A 20,802-nucleotide genomic window follows, 5' to 3' on the forward strand; every position below is an offset into this window, starting at 1 on the left:
AGCACAAGTGGGGGGAGCCAAGGGAGAGGGAGAGCACACTCCCTGCTGATCAGGGAGCCTGAGTGCTTGAGGCTCGATCGCAGGACCCCAGGATCATGACCTGAGCAGACACTTAACCGACTGAGCCACCAGGTGCCCCTACATGAAACATTTAACAATTCATTTTGAGCACTTGGAAAGGCCAGACAACTGTGTTAAAATCTAGGGCACATTTTTTTTTAATTTTTAAAAATTTATTTTCAGTGTAACAATATTCATTGTTTTTGCACCACACCCAGTGCTCCATGCAATCCGTGCCCTCTCCAATACCCACCACCTTTTGATGTGGGTTAACATGGGAAGGGCTCTGTGATCATACAAGGAGAATATTGCAAGGGTGTGCACTGAATGGACACAGAGGATTTAGGAATTGTTATTAAAATTTAATTGGTTTCACCCTGGGTGTAATTAAACAAATAATGTAATGGTTTCTGTTTATATAGATTTATGAGAAAATAATTGGATGATAGTTTATATTATTAGTCCTGTGTTCTTTTATATCCCTGACAGGCTCTGAATTTCTCTGTGGCTCTGTGACAAATAGATAGAAGCAGCTAACTGTTGAGATGTAGGTCCAGTTAAGGCAGGTCGATGTACTGAAGTCCATTCTGATAGTGGGATCTAGGGGCAAATGGCAAACTCAGCCATTGGAAGGATGGTTGGCCATTGCAGTTGTTTGGTAATTGCAAATAAAGGAATTTAAAAGTTTACAAAATGGAGAGCTATTGAGAGAAGGACAAAAAAGCATTAGCCATTTTAATGAAGGAGAAGCACCATCTACCTCCAACAAAACCCATGGAAAGATTATGGCAATCAGTGACAGAAAAAGAAACAATAAAATGTAATCTGGGTGTAAGTCCATCATCTGATTATGGATCTTGGCCCAAAAGTCTTAGAAGGAAGTAATGCGTACATGAGGTCTTTATGATCTCTAAATTTTGGGGTTAGATGTTTGCTTCTATTGACTTTGTAGTAAACTGCAGGGTTCGATCTCAAGTTGAACACATATTTCCAATTACGGGATCGTTGGCACACTTACACAGGAAAACATGGTTCCGTGGGTAGATACCTTGGAATTCAAGAACAGTATTTGTGTTTATAAAAACTCAATATGGTTCTTTTCTAAGTAATGCTAAGTTTGTTTTTCATTGGTGTCTTCCTGTATGTTCAGTCTCCTGGATGTATATTATGTAGATGTATGTCTATTGGTGTCTTTTCGGAAATGTAACTTGTTCTTGCCAAGCATATGTCTGTCTATCTGACATTTATTTTAACAGTAAGTGATATAATCACAACATGACAATGCAGTGTCAGTGGAGAAGTGTAGTGTAGTATAAGGTTCATAAGTTTTCTTGCAACACATTTATGAGAACTCACAAGAGTCTATAGGAATTTGTCTAGTGTATATTGTATAGCATTAGGACTATAGATAAAATTTAGGTCAAATTAAACTTGTCTGAAAATTTGGATTGTGCTGATTTAAGATACTATTAGTCTATTCTTTTCTCCCAGAGTTTGGGAATGTTATTGTGTTTTAGTATTTTGTTCATAACTGCTTAAGTACTTTACGTTTTAAAAAAGACTTTATTTATTCATTTGAGAGAGAGAGAGAGACAGAGAGAGAGACAAAGAGACAGAGAGCATGAGCAGGGGGAGAGGGAGAGGGGCAGAGGGAGAAGCAGACTCCCTGATGAGCTGGGAGCCCGACGTGGGGCTTGATCCTAGGACCTGGAGATCATGACCTGAGCTGAAGGCAGGTGCTTAACTATCTGCATCAGTATTTCACTTTTTTTAAAACTATATTTTTAGTACTTTTTTTTAAAAAGATTTTTTATTTTTGTTATTTGGCAGAGAGAGGGTAGTAAGCACAAGCAGGGGGAGTGGCAGACAGAGGGAGAAGCAGGCAGAAGCGTGCTCCCGGCTGAGCAGAGAGCCCGATGCAGGACTCAATCCCAGGACACCGGGACCATGACCTGAGCCAAAGGCTGATGCTCAACTGACAGAGCCACCCAGGTGTCCCCAGTATTTCATTTTTAAGATGGATTTCTCTGTTACTAGTGAGTGTTGAAGGTTTCCCCAGGTGACAAAAACATTATATGTATGTGTATGTGTGTGTGTATGTAAAATAGCAGGATGTTAGCCAATCTCATCAGACTATTTTAAGCTATTATTAAGGCATATATAGAGGCTTGTGCTTTGGGTAAGTGAATGAAATCCATTAGCCAATGTTCAAATAATTCTACAGGTAGGGGTTCTGATCCTTTTCATATCTCTACAGTTTTTGTTTGGGTTATGATACTAATAGACAAGGCAAGATTTAGTCACTGGTTGAGACACTTTGTTAGAATTTTGCTACCACTCTCTTTAGTTGGCAACATCGTCTGAACTCCCTTCTTCCCATGGACACAATGAATGTATGGCTACACAGGGAGCGGTTCCCTCTGAAAGAATTCCAGAAACTAGCAGAGAAACTATTATACATCAAGTTGATATAGTTTGGAGCATTAGAGTTCAGAGACAATGGCCAAGAAAGAATTCTTGAGCTAGGTGTCATTGGTGCAAAAGGGTGGTTTTATTGAAGCACGGGGAGAGGACCCGTGGGCAGAAAGAGCTGCTGCCCCAGGGTTGTGAGAGGTGACTGTTTATATAAGATTTTCTATTCTACGGAGGGAGGGTAATGTTAGGGTTCCAGGAAATTGAGTCTATAGGTTTCTGGAGATTGCATTTTCCTTTTAAATCATTAAGATATTTGCAAACTGATGGAGATTCATGTCCTGCATGACTGTGATCTCTACTGGTTAACCATTTGTTACTCCCTTTCCTTTGCTCTAGGGCAGCCAGGAGTGCCTGAGGAATTTCACATGTATCCCACCTGGTGGGGGTGGTGGGGGTGGTTATAGGGTGTCAGCTTGTGCTTTGTCCTCGGCTTCCCTTCTGCTCCCTCATCAAGGTGAACGAGGAACATACTCAGAGAAAAGGGTAGAAAAAACTGAGGCATGTATTTGTCATAAACCTCATCCCTGGTATAGTACCTTATAATTGTGAGGATAACTCCCAACTCCCAGCTTCTTCCTGAGAAGTGAAGGGTTTAGACCCCATATTTAGTGCTCTAACTTTTTTTTTTTAAATTTTTTTACTTTTTTCAGCATAACAGTATTCATTATTTTTGCACCACACCCAGTGCTCCATGCAATCCGTGCCCTCTACAATACCCACCACCTGGTGCCCCCAACCTCCCACTCCCCACCCCTTCAAAATTCTCAGATCGTTTTTCAGAGTCCATAGTCTCTCATGGTTCACCTCCCCTTCCAATTTCCCTCAACTCCCTTCTCCTCTCCATCTCCCCTTGTCCTCCATGCTATTTGTTATGCTCCACAAATAAGTGAAACCATATAATTGACTCTCTCTGCTTGACTTATTTCACTCAGCATAATCTCTTCCAGTCCCGTCTATGTTGCTACAAAACTTGGGGATTCATCCTTTCTTTCTTTTTTTTTTTTTTTTTTTTTTTTTTTTGCTTTATAAACATATATTTTTATCCCGAGGGGTACAGGTCTGCGAATCGCCAGGTTTACACACTTCACAACACTCACCATAGCACATACCCTCCCCGATATCCATAACCCCACCCCCTCTCCCAACCCCCTCCCCCCATCAACCCTCAGTTTGTTTTGTGAGATTAAGAGTCACTTATGGTTTGTCTTCCTCCCAATCCCATCTTGTTTCATTTACTCTTCTCCTACCCCCTCGACCCCCCATGTTGCATCTCCTCTCCCTCATATCAGGGAGATCATATGATAGTTGTCTTTCTCCGATTGACTTATTTCGCTAAGCATGATACCCTCTAGTTCCATCCACGTCGTCGCAAATGGCAAGATTTCATTTCTTTTGATGGCTGCATAGTATTCCATTGTGTATATATACCACATCTTCTTTATCCATTCGTCTGTAGATGGACATCTAGGTTCTTTCCATAGTTTGGCTATTGTAGACATTGCTGCTATAAACATTCGGGTGCACGTGCCCCTTCGGATCACTATGTTTGTATCTTTAGGGTAAATACCCAGCAGTGCAATTGCAGGGTCATAGGGTAGTTCTATTTTCAACATTTTGAGGAACCTCCATGCTGTTTTCCAGAGTGGTTGCACCAGCTTGCATTCCCACCAACAGTGTAGGAGGGTTCCCCTTTCTCCGCATCCTCGCCAGCATCTGTCATTTCCTGACTTGTTAATTTTAGCCATTCTGACTGGTGTGAGGTGATATCTCATGGTGGTTTTGATTTGTATTTCCCTGATGCCGAGTGATATGGAGCACTTTTTCATGTGTCTGTTGGCCATCTGGATGTCTTCTTTGCAGAAATGTCTGTTCATGTCCTCTGCCCATTTCTTGATTGGATTCTTTGTTCTTTGGGTGTTGAGTTTGCTAAGTTCTTTATAGATTTTGGACACTAGCCCTTTATCTGATATGTCATTTTCAAATATCTTCTCCCATTCTGTCAGTTGTCTTTTGGTTTTGTTCACTGTTTCCTTTGCTGTGCAAAAGCTTTTGATCTTGATAAAATCCCAAAAGTTCATTTTTGCCCTTGCTTCCCTTGCCTTTGGTGATGTTCCTAGGAAGATGTTGCTGCGGCTGACGTCGAAGAGGTTGCTGCCTGTGTTCTCCTCGAGGATTTTGATGGATTCCTTTCTCACATTGAGATCCTTCATCCATTTTGAGTCTATTTTCGTGTGTGGTGTAAGGAAATGATCCAATTTCATTTTTCTGCATGTGGCTGTCCAATTTTCCCAACACCATTTATTGAAGAGGCTGTCTTTGTTCCATTGGACATTCTTTCCTGCTTTGTCGAAGATGAGTTGACCATAGAGTTGAGGGTCCATTTCTGGGCTCTCTATTCTGTTCCATTGATCTATGTGTCTGTTTTTGTGCCAGTACCATGCTGTCTTGATGATGACAGCTTTGTAATAGAGCTTGAAGTCCGGAATTGTGATGCCACCAACTTTGGCTTTCTTTTTCAATATTCCTTTGGCTATTCGAGGTCTTTTCTGGTTCCATATAAATTTTAGGATTCTTTGTTCCATTTCTTTGAAAAAAATGGATGGTACTTTAATAGGAATTGCATTAAATGTGTAGATTGCTTTAGGTAGCATAGACGTTTTCACAATATTTATTCTTCCAATCCAGGAGCATGGAACATTTTTCCATTTCTTTGTGTCTTCCTCAATTTCTTTTATGAGTACTTTATAGTTTTCTGAGTATAGATTCTTAGTCTCTTTGGTGAGGTTTATTCCTAGGTATCTTATAGTTTTGGGTGCAATTGTAAATGGGATGGACTCCTTAATTTCTCTTTCTTCTGTCTTTTTGTTGGTGTAGAGAAATGCAACTGATTTCTGTGCATTGATTTTATATCCTGACACTTTACTGAATTCCTGTCCAAGTTCTAGCAGTTTTGGAGTGGAGTCTTTTGGGTTTTCCACATAGAGTATCATATCATCTGCGAAGAGTGATAGTTTGACTTCTTCTTTGCCGATTTGGATGCCTTTAATTTCCTTTTGTTGTCTGATTGCTGAGGCTAGGACTTCTAGTACTATGTTGAATAGCAGTGGTGATAACGGACATCCCTGCCATGTTCCTGACCTTAGTGGAAAAGCTTTCAGTTTTTCTCCATTGAGAATGATATTTGTGGTGGGTTTTTCATGGATGGCTTTGATAATATTGAGGTATGTGCCGTCTATCCCTACACTTTGAAGAGTTTTGATCAGGAAGGGATGCTGTACTTTGTCAAATGCTTTTTCAGCATCTATGGAGAGTATCATATGGTTCTTGTTCTTTCTTTTATTAATGTGTTGTATCACATTGATTGATTTGCGGATGTTGAACCAGCCTTGCAGCCCTGGAATAAATCCCACTTGGTCGTGGTGAATAATCCTTTTAACGTACTGTTGAATCCTATTGGCTAGTATTTTGGCGAGAATTTTTGCATCTGTGTTCATCAAGGATATTGGTCTGTAGTTCTCTTTTTTGATGGGATCCTTGTCTGGTTTTGGGATCAAGGTGATGCTGGCCTCATAAAATGAGTTTGGAAGTTTTCCTTCTATTTCTATTTTTTGGAACAGTTTCAGGAGAATAGGAATTAGTTCTTCTTTAATGTTTGGTAGAATTCCCCCGGGAAGCCGTCTGGCCCTGGGCTTTTGTTTGTTTGGAGATTTTTGATGACTGTTTCAATCTCCTTACTGGTTATGGGTCTGTTCAGGCTTTCTATTTCTTCCTGGTTCAGTTGTGGTAGTTTATATGTCTCTAGGAATGCATCCATTTCTTCCAGATTGTCAAATTTGTTGGCGTAGAGTTGCTCATAGTATGTTCTTATAATTGTCTGTATTTCTTTGGTGTTCGTTGTGATCTCTCCTCTTTCATTCATGATTTTATTTATTTGGGTCCTCTCTCTTTTCTTTTTGATAAGTCTGGCCAGGGGTTTATCAATCTTATTAATTCTTTCAAAGAACCAGCTCCTAGTTTCGTTGATTTGTTCTATTGTTTTTTTGGTTTCTATTTCATTGATTTCTGCTCTGATCTTTATGATTTCTATTCTCCTGCTGGGTTTAGGGTTTCTTTCTTGTTCTTTCTCCAGCTCCTTTAGGTGTAGGGTTAGGTTGTGTACCTGAGACCTTTCTTGTTTCTTGAGAAAGGCTTGTACCGCTATATATTTTCCTCTCAGGACTGCCTTTGTTGTGTCCCACAGATTCTGAACCGTTGTGTTTTCATTATCATTTGTTTCCATAAATTTTTTCAATTCTTCTTTGATTTCCTGGTTGACCCATTCATTCTTTAGAAGGATGCTGTTTAGTCTCCAGGTATTTGGGTTCTTTCCAAATTTCCTCTTGTTATTGAGTTCTAGCTTTAGAGCATTGTGGTCTGAAAATATGCAGGGAATGATCCCAATCTTTTGATACCGGTTGAGACTTGATTTAGGACCAAGAATGTGATCTATTCTGGAGAACGTTCCATGTGCACTAGAGAAGAATGTGTATTCTGTTGCTTTGGGATGAAATGTTCTGAATATATCTGTGATGTCCATCTGGTCCAGTGTGTCATTTAAGGCCTTGATTTCCTTGTTGATCTTTTGCTTGGATGATCTGTCCATTTCAGTGAGGGGAGTGTTAAAATCCCCTACTATGATTGTATTCTTGTTGATGTGTTTCTTTGATTTTGTTATTAATTGGTTTATATAGTTGGCTGCTCCCACGTTAGGGGCATAGATATTTAAAATTGTTACATCTTCTTGTTGGACAGTTCCTTTGAGTATGATATAGTGTCCTTCCTCATCTCTTATTATAATCTTTGGCTTAAAATCTAATTGATCTGATATAAGGATTGCCACTCCTGCTTTCTTCTGATGTCCATTAGCATGGTAAATTCTTTTCCACCCCCTCACTTTAAACCTGGAGGTGTCTTCGGGTGTAAGATGAGTTTCTTGTAGGCAACATATAGATGGTTTTTGTTTTTTTATCCATTCTGATACCCTGTGTCTTTTGATTGGGGCATTTAGCCCATTAACATTCAGGGTAAGTATTGAGAGATATGAATTTAGTGCCATTGTATTGCCTGTAAGGTGACTGTTATTGTATATTGTCTCTGTTTCTTTCTGATCTACTACTTTGAGGGTCTCTCTTTGCTTAGAGGACCCCTTTCAATATTTCCTGTAGAGCTGGTTTGGTATTTGCAAATTCTTTCAGTTTTTGTTTGTCCTGGAAGCTTTTAATCTCTCCGTCTATTTTCAATGATAGCCTAGCTGGATATAGTATTCTTGGCTGCATGTTTTTCTCATTTAGTACTCTGAATATATCATGCCAGCTCTTTCTGGCCTGCCAGGTCTCTGTGGATAAGTCTGCTGCCAATCTAATATTTTTACCATTGTACGTTACAGACTTCTTTTCCCGGGCTGCTTTCAGGATCTTTTCTTTGTCACTAAGACTTGTCAATTTTACTATTAGGTGACGGGGTGTAGACCTATTCTTATTGATTTTGAGGGGGGTTCTCTGAACCTCCTGGATTTTGATGCTTGTTCCCTTTGCCATATTGGGGAAATTCTCTCCAATAATTCTCTCCAACATACCTTCTGCTCCCCTCTCTGTTTCCTCTTCTTCTGGAATCCCAATTATTCTAATGTTGTTTCGTCTTATGGTGTCACTTATCTCTCGAATTCTCCCCTCGTGGTCCAGTAGCTGTTTGTCCCTCTTTTGCTCAGCTTCTTTATTCTCTGTCATTTGGTCTTCTATATCGCTAATTCTTTCTTCTGCCTCATTTATCCTAGCAGTGAGAGCCTCCATTTTTGATTGCACCTCATTAATAGCTTTTTTGATTTCAACTTGGTTAGATTTTAGTTCTTTTATTTCTCCAGAAAGGGCTTTTATATCTCCCGAGAGGGTTGCTTTAATATCTTCCATGCCTTTTTCAAGCCCGGCTAGAACCTTGAGAATCATCATTCTGAACTCTATATCTGACATATTACCAATGTCTGTATTGATTAGGTCTCTAGCCTTTGGTATTGCCTCTTGTTCTTTTTTTTGTTGTGAATTTTTCCGCCTTGTCATTTTGTCCAGATAAGAGTTTATGAAGGAGCAAGTAAAATACTAAAAGGGTGGCAACAACCCCAGGAAAATATGCTTTAGCCAAATCAGAAGAGATCCTGAATTGTGAGGGGGGAGAAAGGGGATAAAAAGGGGTTCAGAAAGAAAGAAAGAAAAAAAAAACTATTAAAAAAAAGAAAGCCGATAAAGAAAAAATATAAAAAGAGGAAAAAAAATATATATATTAGATAAACTATTTAAAAAACGTTAAAAAATGAAAACGGTAAATGTTAAAAAAAATTCAGCAGAAGAAGAGAAAAAGAAAAAAAAATTGAAAAAGAAAAAAAAATTAAATTAACTGCAAGGCTAAAAAATCATGGGGAGAAAGCCATGAGTTCCGTGCTTTGCTTTCTTCTCCTCTGGAATTCCGCCGCTCTCCTTGGTAGGTGAACTTGGTCCTGGCTGGGTTTCCCGTTGATCTTCTGGGGGAGGGGCCTGTTGTTGTGATTCTCAAGCGTCTTTGCCCCAGGCGGAGTTGCACCGCCCTTACCCGGGGCCGTGCTGAGTCATCCGCTCGGGTTCGCTTTCGGGAGCTTTTGTTCCCTGAGCGCTTTCCGTAGAGTCCGGAGGGCGGGAATAAAGATGGCAGCCTCCCGGTCTCCGGCCCGGAGGAGCCGAGAGCCCGGGGCCCCACTCCTCAGCGCGCCCTCAGAGAACAGCGCCAAATGACTCCCGTCACCCTGGCCTCCGGCCGCGTTCCGAGCTGACCGAGCCTGCGACCGGTTCAAGGCAACCCCGAGCTGAGAGTCACTCCTCAGCTCTGTCTCTGCAGCCGGCTTCCCCGTTCTAATACCGGTAAGCTCTGCGACACTGAGACACCCCCGATCCTTCTGCGACCCTGCGGGACCTGAGGCCGCGCTTACCCCGCCTGGGCTTCACCCCAGTTAAGCCTCTGGAGCGATGTCCCTCAGCGGAACAGACTTTTAAAAGTCCTGATTTTGCTCCGTTGCTCCGCCGCTCGCCGGGAGCCGGCCCCTCCCCCCGCGGTCTATCTTCCCGTCGCTTTGGATTCACTTCTCCGCCAGTCCTACCTTGCAGAAAGTGGTTGATTTTCTGTTTCTGGAATTGCTGTTCTTCTTCTCTTCAATCTCCCGTTGGATTTGTAGGTTTTTGCAATCTTTAGATAAGCTATTTAGCTGATCTCCCGCTACCCGAAGTAGTCTCAGCCTGCTACTTCTCCGCCATCTTGACTCCTCCCCTAGTGCTCTAACTTTTTTAAAAATTATTTTCATTAACATAGAATGTATTATTTTCCCCAAGGGTACAGGTCTGTGAATCATCAGTCTTATACATTTCACAACATTCGCCATAGCACATACTCTCCCTGATGTCCATAATCCAGCCACCCTATATCCCTCCCCCTACCTCCAGCAACCTTCACTTTGTTTTGTGAGATTAAGAGTCTCTTATGGTTTGTCTACCTTCTGATCCCATCTTTTTTCATTTTTTCCCTCCTTATCTCCCAAGCCCCCCACCCTGCCTCCCAAACTCCTCAAATCAGGGAGATCATATGATAGTTGTGTTTCTCTGACTGACTTGTTTCACTCAGCGTAATACCCTCTAGTTCCATCCATGTCATTGCAAATGGCAAGAGTTCATTTCTTTTGATGGCTGCATAGTATTCCATTGTGTATATATACCACATCTTCTTTATCCATTCGTCTGTTGATGGACATCTAGGTTCTTTCCATAGTTTGGCTATTATGGACATTGCTGCTATAAACATTTGTGTGCACGAGTCCCTTCAGATCACTATATTTGTATCTTTACCAGTATCTTGTACATATATCTGGCATCTCAGCTTTTGAGGCTGCCACTCAGGGACTGGACCCCTACGTTGCTTGGCTTCAATAACTGGTGACATTTGCATTCACAAGTTCCACAGGACTGTAGCAAACCAAGGAGCAGTTCTTAAAGGGTACAGGGTACCCTTTAAGGTACCACTTTAAGGTACAGGGTACCACTCCAGAGCTATTAACCCAGCCCAAGAGCAGAGACAGGGAGCAGGCAAAAACACCTATCTTCCAGTTTCTCTCTGGAAGGGACCCAACTGCATACTTCCCCAGCTGTTGTCTGAGGGACTGGTTTGCAATCAGCCTGCATCTAGGTGCTGACTGCAGTCCTCTCCTTTGAGAAACTGACTTGTCTTAGCATACCCTTAACGACTAGGAGGCACCAAGATCAAAGAGGGTGGTTTGAAAATCACAGAGGCTTGAGATAAAACCAAGGGCTCAGGCCAAGCTGATTCACAGGGTTTAGGAGGTGGCTGTTTTACCTAAAATGTGCAGAAACCAACACAGAGTGTCAAGAAAAATAAGAAACAGGAATTAGTTCTAGGCAAGTACAAGATAAAGCTCCAGAAACTCACCTTAATGAAATGGAGGTAAGAGATTTACCCAATAGAGAGTTCAGAATCATGGTCATAAATGTGCTCACCAAGGTCAGTAGAAAAATACATAAATAAAATGAGCATTTCAACTAAGACAGAGAAGTTTCTAAAAGTTCCGAATAAAAATCACAGAGCTGAAAATACAGTAATTGAACTGAAATATTTGATAGAGGTACTCCAAAACAGATAGATCGTGGAAGAAAGGGTCATCAGATTCAAGATAAGGGTAGTGAAATTCATTCAATCAGATAAACAAAAAGAAAAAGAATAAAAAAGAGTGAAGGTAGTCTAGGGGAATTATAGGACAACATCAGTTGGATCAGTATGTACATTATAAGGTTCTCAGAAGCAGAAGAGAGAGAGAAAGGGGATGAAAATTTATTTGAAGAAAAAATGGCTGAAAACTTTTTTTATTTTGTGGAAAGAATCAGATATTCAGATCTAGGAATCTTAGAGTTCCAAGAAAAGATGAATTCAAAGAGACCCACACCACAACACATTTTTGTTACATTGTCAGAAGTTAAAGACAAGAAGAAAATCTTAAAAGCAGCAAGAGAAGAGTGACTTATTGCATACAAGGAAACCCCCGCTAAGATTGCCAGCAGATTTTTTCAGTGGAAACGTTGCAGGCCAGAAGAGAATGACATAGTATATTCAATGTTCTGAAGGAAAGAGAGAGAAAGGAAGGAAGGAAGGGAGGGAGGAAGGAAGGGAGGGCGGAAGAAGGAAGGAGGAAGGGAGAGAGGAAGGATGGGAGGAAAGGAGGGAGGAAGAGGGAGGGAGAAAGGGAGGGTGGGAAGGTGGAAGAAAGGAACTCTGCCAAACAAGAATAGTTTACCCAGCAATATTGTTCTTCAAAATTGAAGTATAGTTTTCCAAACAAGTAAACAGTGAAGGAGTTCATCACCACTGGACTGCCCTCAAAGGAAGGGTTAAATGGATGTTTTCAAAGTGAAGCAAAAGAGGTAATTAGTAACAGGAAGACATATGAAGGTGCAAATGTTACAAGTGAAGGTACATCTATAAATTTATAAAAGTTTAATGGTAATAGGCTTATAACTCTAGTATGGATGTTAAAACGAAAGTGTTAAAAGTAAGTATATAGAATATTTAAAAACTATATAATAATTTATTAATAGTGTAAAAAGATATAAATTGCTACATCAAAAACAAAATGTGGGTGGGGAAGTATATAAATGTAAAGATTTTATATACATTAAAAGTTGTTATCAGCTTAAAACAGACTGTTATAAATATAAGTTATTTTACGTAAGACCCATGATAGTTATAAAACAAAAACCTATGGTAGATACACAAAAGATAGAGAAATCTACATATACCAATACAGAAAATCACCAAATCACAAAGTAAGAAAACAGAAGAGGAAGAAAGGAACAAATGAATTACATTTCTGCCAGAAAATAATAAAATGGCAATAGTAAGTCCATACAAATTGATAATTACTATAAAGTAGATGTATTAAATTTTCTAGTCAAAAGATAGAGATTGGTTGAAAGGATGAAAAAAATAAGACCCAATTGTGTGTAGCATACAAGAGACTTACTTCAGCTTTAAAGAAATGGACTGAAAATGATGGGACAGAGAAAGATAGGTTGTACAAATGGAAGGTAAAAGGAAGCAATCATACCTGTACTTCTGTCAGACAAAATAGACTTTAATCAAAGACTGTAAAAGACTAAAGGAGCACCTTATATAATCACAAAGGGATCAGTTCATCAAGAAAATAACATTTGTAAATATTTATGTACCCAATATAGAAGCACATAAATGTATAAAACAAATAGTAATAGACCTAAAGGGAAAATTAGCAACATAGTAATAATAGGAGGCTTCAAAACCCCACTGTAAACAATAGATAGATTATCCAGATAGAAAATTAATACAGAAACACTGGGCTCAAACTATACATTATCCAAATGTTATTTTTTCTTTTTAAGATTTTTAAAAATTTATTTATTACAGAGAGACAGAGAGAGTGAGCACAGGGGGAAGGGGCAGAGGGAGAGAGAGAGAGAGAGAAGCAGACTCCCCACTGAGCAGGCTGCTCGATGTGGGACTTGATCCCAGGGACCCACCGATCATGACCTGATCCAAAGGCAGACGCTTAACCGACTGAGCCATCTAGATGCCCCTACACAAATCCTCTTAACAGACAGTCACACAATGTTCCATCCAACAGTGGAAAAACACACATACTTTTCAAGAGCACATGGAACATAATCCGGGGTAGATCACATGTTAGGCCACAAAGCAAGTCTTAGTAAATTTAAGAAGATTGAAATCATATCAAGCATCATTTCTGACTATAGTGGTATGAAACTGGAAATCAATTGTGAGAAGGAAACTGGAAAATTCTCAAATATGGGGTTTAGACAATATGCTTCTGAACAATCAGTGGGTCAAAGAAGAAATAAAATGAGAAAACAAAATATCTTGAGACAAATGAAAGTAGAAAAGTGACATACCAGAACTTATGAGATATAGCAAAAGCAGTTGTAAGAGGAAATTTTATAGCAATAAACACCTACATTAATAAAAAGTCCAGCTCTCAAATAAACAAACTAAATTTATACCTAAAGGAACTAGAAAAAGAAGAACATACTAAGCCCAAGCTAACTAAAGGAAAAAATTATGAAGATCAGAGTGAAAATGAGTAAAATAGAGACTAAAAAGACAACAAATAATTAAAAATATTTTTTGAAAATATAAAAGATAGACAAGGCTTATCTAGACTAAATAAGAAAGAAACAGGGGACCAATAAATAAAGTTATAAATGAAAGAAGAGATATTGCAACTGATATCGTAGAAGTAAAAAAAAAAAACAAAACACTAGTGACCACTATGAGCAATTAGACGCCAACAAATTGAATAACCTAGAAGAAACAGATAAATTCCTAGAAACATATAATATACCAAGCCTGAATTACAAAGGAGAAAATCTGCAAGGAGATTAAGTAATCAAAAACCTCCCAACAATAGAAGAACCAGATGTATTCACTGGAGAATTCTGCCAGTTACTTAAAAATTAAAACCAGTTCTTTTCAAACTCTTTCAAAAAATAGAAGAGGAGGGAATACTTCAAGAATACACTAAATGAGGCCAGCATTAACCTCATACCCAAATCAGGCAAAGACACTACAGGAAAAGAAAATAGTAGGCCAGTATCTCTGATGAACAGAAATGCAAAATGCTCAACAAAATACTAGCAAACTTAATTCAACAATACATTAAAATGATCAGACACCATAAAGAAGTGGGAGTATTTCCAGGATGTAAGGGTGGTTTCAACATATGCAAATCAACACATGTGATACACCACATTAATGAAATGAGTTACAAATTCATATGATTATCTCAACAGATGCATAGAAAATATTTGAAAAAATTCAGCATCCATTTATGATTAAAATCCTTGACATGAGAAGAGAGGGGTTATACCTCAAAACAATAAAGGGCATATAAGAGAAGCCCAGAGCTCACATCATATTCAGTGGTGAAATGCTGAAAGGTCTCTTTCCTAGTATCAGGAATAAGACGAGGAAGCCCACTCTTGCCACTTTTATTCAATGTAGTAGTACTTGAAGTCCTAGCCAGGACAATAAGACAAATAAAAGAAGTAAAAGGCATCCAAATCAGAAAGTAAAACTCTATTTGCCAATGACATGATATTATATGTGGGAACCTTAAAGGCTCTACCAGAAATGTTAGAAGTGGTAAACAAATCGAATGAAGTTACAAGCTACAAAATCTATGTACAAATTCAGGAACATTTCTGTATATTAATAATGAATTAGCAGAAGGAGAAATCAAAACAATGTGGCATTGGCATAAAAACAGACATACAGGTTCATAGAGCAGGAGCCCAGAAATAACCCTATGCATATGTGGTCAATTCATTTATGATACTGGAGCCAAGAATATATAAAAAGAAAGGACAGTCTCTTCTGTAAATGGTGTTGAGAAAACTGGACAGCCACATGCAAATGAATGACACTGGATCCCTGTTTTTCATCATACACAAAAATCAACTCAAAATGGATTAAAAGCTTGACTATAAGACCGGCAACTATGTAAGTCCTAGAAGAAAACACAGGGGCTAAGCTCCTTGATGTGGGTCTTGGCAATGAGATTTTGGATTCGACAACAAAAGCAAAGGCAAGAAAAGCAAAAATTAGCAAGTGGAGTGCATCGGATGAAACCAGCTGCACAGCAAAGGAAACCAACAAGATGAAAAAACATAACTGTGGAATGGAAGAAATATTTGCAAATCTGGTAAATGGTTAACATCCAAAATTTACAAGGAACTTACACAGCTAAATTGTAAAAAACAATCTAATTAAAAAATGGGCAGAAGAACTGACTAGATATTTTTCCAAAGAAGACAGACAGACGGCCAACAGGTACATGAAAAGGTGCTTAACACCACTAATCTTCAGGGAAATGCAAATGAAAACCACAGTGTGATCGGAGCTCACACCTGCTAGAATGGTTACCTTCAAAAAGATGAAATCACCGGGACCTCTGGGGGGCTCAGTCACTTGAGCACCTGCCTTCAGCTCAGGTCATGATCTTAGCATCCTGGGATTGAGCCCAGGTCCGGCTCCTCACTCCATGGGGAGTCTGCCTCTCTGTACCTTGGACCCTCCCCCTGCTCGTTCTCTTTTTCAAATACATAAATAAAATCTTAAAAAAAGAAAAAAGATGAAATAACAAGTGTTGGCAAGGCTGTGGAGAAAAGGGAATCCTTGTGACCTGCTGGTAGGAATGTAAATTGATGCAGCCATTGTGGGAAAAAGAGTGGAGGTTCCTAAAAAAAAAAAACAAACTAAAAAGAGAACTGCCCTATGATGCAGCGATCCCACTTCTGGATAGATATCCAAAGAGGCCATGAAAACAGGATCTTGAAGAGATACCTGCACTCCTACGATCACTGCAGCATTATTCACAGTAGCCAAAATGTTGGAACAACTCAGTGTCCATCAGTGGATGAATGGTTAGAGAAATTGTAACACACACTTACACACTCACAGAGTAATATTTTTCAGTCGTAAGAAGTTCATCTTGTTGTTTGCAGCATGGATGGAATTTGAGAACATTATACGAAGTGAAATAAGTCTGTCAGAGAAAGATAATTGCTATATTATATCACTAATATGTGGAATCTTGAAAAAGCCAAATTCATAGAAAGTGACTAGGATGGAGGTTACCAGGGGCTCAGGGACAGAGGAAAGGAAGGACGTTTGTCAGAGAGTGTGAACTTCTACTTACAAGATGAGTAAGTTCTGGGGATCAAAGTACAACATAGTGATTATAGTTAGTAATATTGTAATGAGCACTTGAAAGTTGCTGGGAGAGGAAGTCTTAAATGTTTTCAACAGAAGAGAGAAATGGTAATTAGGTGACATGACGCAGATATTGCCAATGTTCTCGTGGTGATCATTTCATAATATATGAACTCAATGCATGTACATCTTACACTTACATAATATTATAAGTCAGGTATAGCTCAATGAACCTGGGAGGAAGGTGGGACAGACATCTGTTTGCTAATATTTTATTTTTCACCAATATTCATAAATGATACTTATAATTTCTCTTTTGGCCCATCTTTATGAGGTTTAGATATCAATATTGTACTTGTTTCACAAGTTGAGTTTAGAAGCTGCTTTACAGCTGTATTCCTTAAAAAAATATATATATAGCATTGAGTCTTAGAAAATTTGATGGAGTTCCCTAAGGAGCACTCTATATGATGCTGTGTTGTGGGATAGATTTCCTTGATGATTTTCTCTGCTTCTGCTCCCTGAATTGGAATTTAGTATAAACCATTCCAATTTGGAGAGTAGAAACAGAGAAAATGATCAATTAATGAGGTCTTGTTTTCATTAGTTTTTAGTTTTTTGAGTTGGGCATTTAATTCATTGGTTTTTATTCTCTTGCTCGTTATAAAAGTATTCCTTAGAAATTCTGTCATTTTAGTTTTTGTTCCTCTTTTAGCCAAGAGTAATTTAATAGAAAAAAAAATCCAGGCAGTAGATCATTAAAAATTTTTAATTATTAATGCCATTGTAGTTTGCAGCCTTTTAATATACACTTTATGAATTTACTGGTGATTTCTTTTTAATGTAATATATGGCAATTTTTATTAATGTTCTAGGTGCTCTTGAGATAAAGTTGTAATTTCTTTTGTCAGAGCATAACATTCAATACAGTTCCACAAGATCTATGTTATTGGTTGTGTTGTTCAGTTTTTCTATGTCTGAACTTATTTTTGTCTTTATTCATCTGAGAATAATGTGATAAATTCTTATATTTTTCGTAGATTTCTTCACATGTCTAATGATCATCTCTGGTATCTTCTGTTTTATCAAAGTCATTGGTGTATATCTGTGAATAGTCTTTCTTCAAGATGAATTGTGTCTTTTAATATTAAAAAGTGGCCTTCTTGGTCATGTTAGTGCTTTTTTCTTCCTTTTAATTTTATTAAGTTTTTAATTTTGATTCTTGTGTAGTTAACTTACAGTGTTATATTGGTTTCAGGTGTAAACAATTCTATACATTACTCAGTGCTCATTATGAAAAGTGTGTTCTTAATCCCCTTCATGTGTTTCACGCATCCCTCCACCAACCTCCCCTCTGGTAACCATCAGTTTGTTCTCTAGAGTTAAGAGTTTTTTCTTGGCTTGTCCCTCTCTCACTCTTTTTTCCCCCTGTGCTTGTTTGTTTTGTTTCTTAAATTCCACATATGAGTAAAATCATTAGGTATTTGTCTTTCTCTGACTTATTTCACTTAGCATAATACTCTCTAGCTCCATCGAGGTCATTGCAAATGGCAAGATTTCATCCTTTTTGATGTCTGAGTAATATTCATATATGCATGTAGACACACACTCATACTCATACACACCACATCGTCTCTACCCATTGGTTAGTTGATGGACACTTGGATTTCTTCTATTATTTGGCTGTTGTAGATAATGTTACAATAAGCATCCAGGTGCATGAATCCTTTTGAATTAGTGTCTTTGTATTCTTTGGGTAAATACCCAGTAGTGTGATTGAGCATGTTAGTGTTTTTTGATGAAATTCTGCTTTATCTGATATTATAGTCCTTGCTTTCTGCCTGTTTCCATTTGCCTGGTGTACCTTTGTCCATCCCTGTACATTTAGCTTTATTGAATTTGCTTTGGGTGTGTCTTTTATAATCAGGGTACATTTGGGGTTTTCTTTGGGAGCCAAGTGTAAAATACTTTTTGTTTGAATAGATGAGTTCAGACCATTCAATTGTATTGACTATGTCATATAATTTGGCGTGTATATTCTGTTTTATTCTCTACGATTAACCTTTGATATGCAGCTTGCCAGTTTTTAATAGTATCCAGTGACTCCCACTTACTGATGGGAACAACGACCTATTTCCACTTTTCTCTATTTCCTTCTAGTTTTACTTTATAAAAATGATAATTGCTAAATTGTACCTTATATTACTCTGCCACTTTTGTTCCTATCTTTATTATTAGTTCTACAATTAAATATATATGGTCCTTTTACCAATGTAATTAATTTATATCTACTGTTTCATTTGTAGAGGTATTTTAGGCTATGGACTTCCATCTGATCATTGCTTCAAGTGTAGTTGGAGTATGATATGTACAGTATTCCTTACTCTTACTCTTTAGAAATATGAGCCTTTGGGTGAAGTTTCTTCAGTCATTTCTTGGTTGGATGACACATTTATTGGAAGGGCTCAGGGATCTAGCATTCACTGAGTTCTTCCAAGTTGAAGCTCTAATTCTGTAACCTTGATATTTACAAGTTGAATATAAAATGACTGGTTTACCTCTTGATCTTCTTACAAAGACTACTTCATACCTGCCTTGCTTTACATATCGATTTTGAGCTCTATGATGCCAAATTATCTTGCCCCCATAAATTACTTTTTTCTGGAAGCCCTGAGGATTTTTTTTTAAATTTCTAAATTGGAATAATTCTACTAAGAGAAGTTTTAGAATTGACCTTTCTAGATCAATTTTCTAAGTACTTCATCAGCTCTTATAATAGGTTGATTCAGGTCTTCTTTTAGTTTTGGCAAGTGTTCCTGAAGTAGAGCTCAAAATAGTAGTTCTGTTTCACTCATTGTTCTTCTTCTTTGGAGTCTCCACTTATACCTATGTTGACTTTTCATTGACCAATTTCCATTTCAACCAATTTCTCTCTGATTTCTTTTATTCCTTAAAAAAACCATAAAAAACCCAAACATTTATTCTCTGTTGTTTTCCTGCTTTTCTTCAATGCTCCTCGTTAAACCTTCATTCAGCTCCATTGTAAAAGTTACAGAGGCATCATATAACGGAGCTATATGCTATGATTTTACCTTCTTCTCTTTCTTTCCTGAAACCAACCAACTTTTATTTCATTTCTTCATTTTATTCTCCATTTTCATTCTTAGATTTAGAATTTCAAATTTTACATCTTTTTGTATCTACCATAGCACATTTGAAGTTAAATGATTCAGTTTTCCTTGTGTTAGTTTTTTTTTTTTTTTAATAAATTCATAAGTATTTATTTGGGAGAATTTTATCAGCCCAGAGTTTTAATGTTAATTTTGCTTTCTTCCTTCCTTCCTTTCTTTTTTTCTCTTCCCTCTCTCTCTCTTTTTTTAACAGTAGCTTTGTGTAGGAGGTTGGTTTGGTTTGGCTGAGTGCGGTGGTTTCCCAGATTTCTTGTCCAAGTCTGCCACCTTCTGTTAGAGTACAAGATTTCAGTTTCTTTAATAGGTGATTTAGGGGCATGGCAAGAAGCAGCCAGAGTGGGTGTCTGTCATTCTTTTCCCCTTCAAAATATCATCTGGATGGATCCTAAAGTGACTTCATGTTTTCCTTTCGCCACTCTCCAGGAGCACCTCCTTCCTTCCCTTTTATCCTGTCTTCCTCCAGAATGTTTCTTTTCAAGGCTGTCTCCCTCAGCAATGTGTCCAATTTTCAGTCCCTTCCCTCTCTCCCCATACTCTTTATTGGTATTTCATCACTTAGGGTGATTTTAGCTTAATAACCCCCCCATCTTCTGTATACCTTTTTTTTTTTTAATTTGACAGAGATCACAAGTAGGCAGAGAGGCAGGCAGAGAGAGAGGAGGAAGCAGGCTCCCCGCAGAGCAGAGAGCCTGATGCGGGGCTCGATCCCAGGACCCTGGGATCACGACCCGAGCCGAAGGCAGAGGCCTCAACCCACTGAGCCACCCAGGCGCCCCATTCTGTATACCTTTTGTTGGATACTTCTTCTTCTCCCCTTCCACTCTTCTCTCCACACCTGCCCCTCCTCGTCCCCCCCCCCCCCAGTTTTGGACTATCCATGATGGGAGTTTTAGAGAAATCTTCGCTGCAAATTGATATTTATTTTTCTAAATACAGAAAATTTGGAATTGTAGTGATTTTTAAATCGATATATGTTGAAACTACGATCCGTGTATGGATTTGTGTTTGTCAATCTGTCTGGTTTTTTGGGGGTATGCATAGTAGGATTCGTATTTAGTTCGCCGCGATTACGTTGGCTTCTAGAATGAGCACTCTTAACCCCTATGTCCCTCAATATTGTTGCCTTAGATGTTACCCACAGTTTCTCTCTTGAAGGCTCTGATATCATTTTCTTGGACTCTGTTGAAAAAACAGATGCTAAGTTGTATTTGTTTTCAGGGATTTGTTGTACCTCCTTTCAGGGATGTGTGCAGAC

General features: G+C 38.6%; 1 long non-coding RNA gene across 1 annotated transcript in view; it reads left to right on the forward strand.

Moving 5' to 3' along the window:
- Positions 1–20,802, forward strand: part of LOC125103054 (uncharacterized) — an 88,554-nt gene that overhangs the window by 60,216 nt on the left and 7,536 nt on the right. The window contains exon 2 of the long non-coding RNA XR_007128274.1: positions 550–626. This is a non-coding gene — a long non-coding RNA (uncharacterized LOC125103054). The remainder of the gene's footprint in view (positions 1–549; positions 627–20,802) is intronic.

The sequence above is a fragment of the Lutra lutra genome, chromosome 6 (genome assembly GCF_902655055.1).
Source record: "Lutra lutra chromosome 6, mLutLut1.2, whole genome shotgun sequence".
Lineage (NCBI taxonomy): Eukaryota > Metazoa > Chordata > Mammalia > Carnivora > Mustelidae > Lutra > Lutra lutra.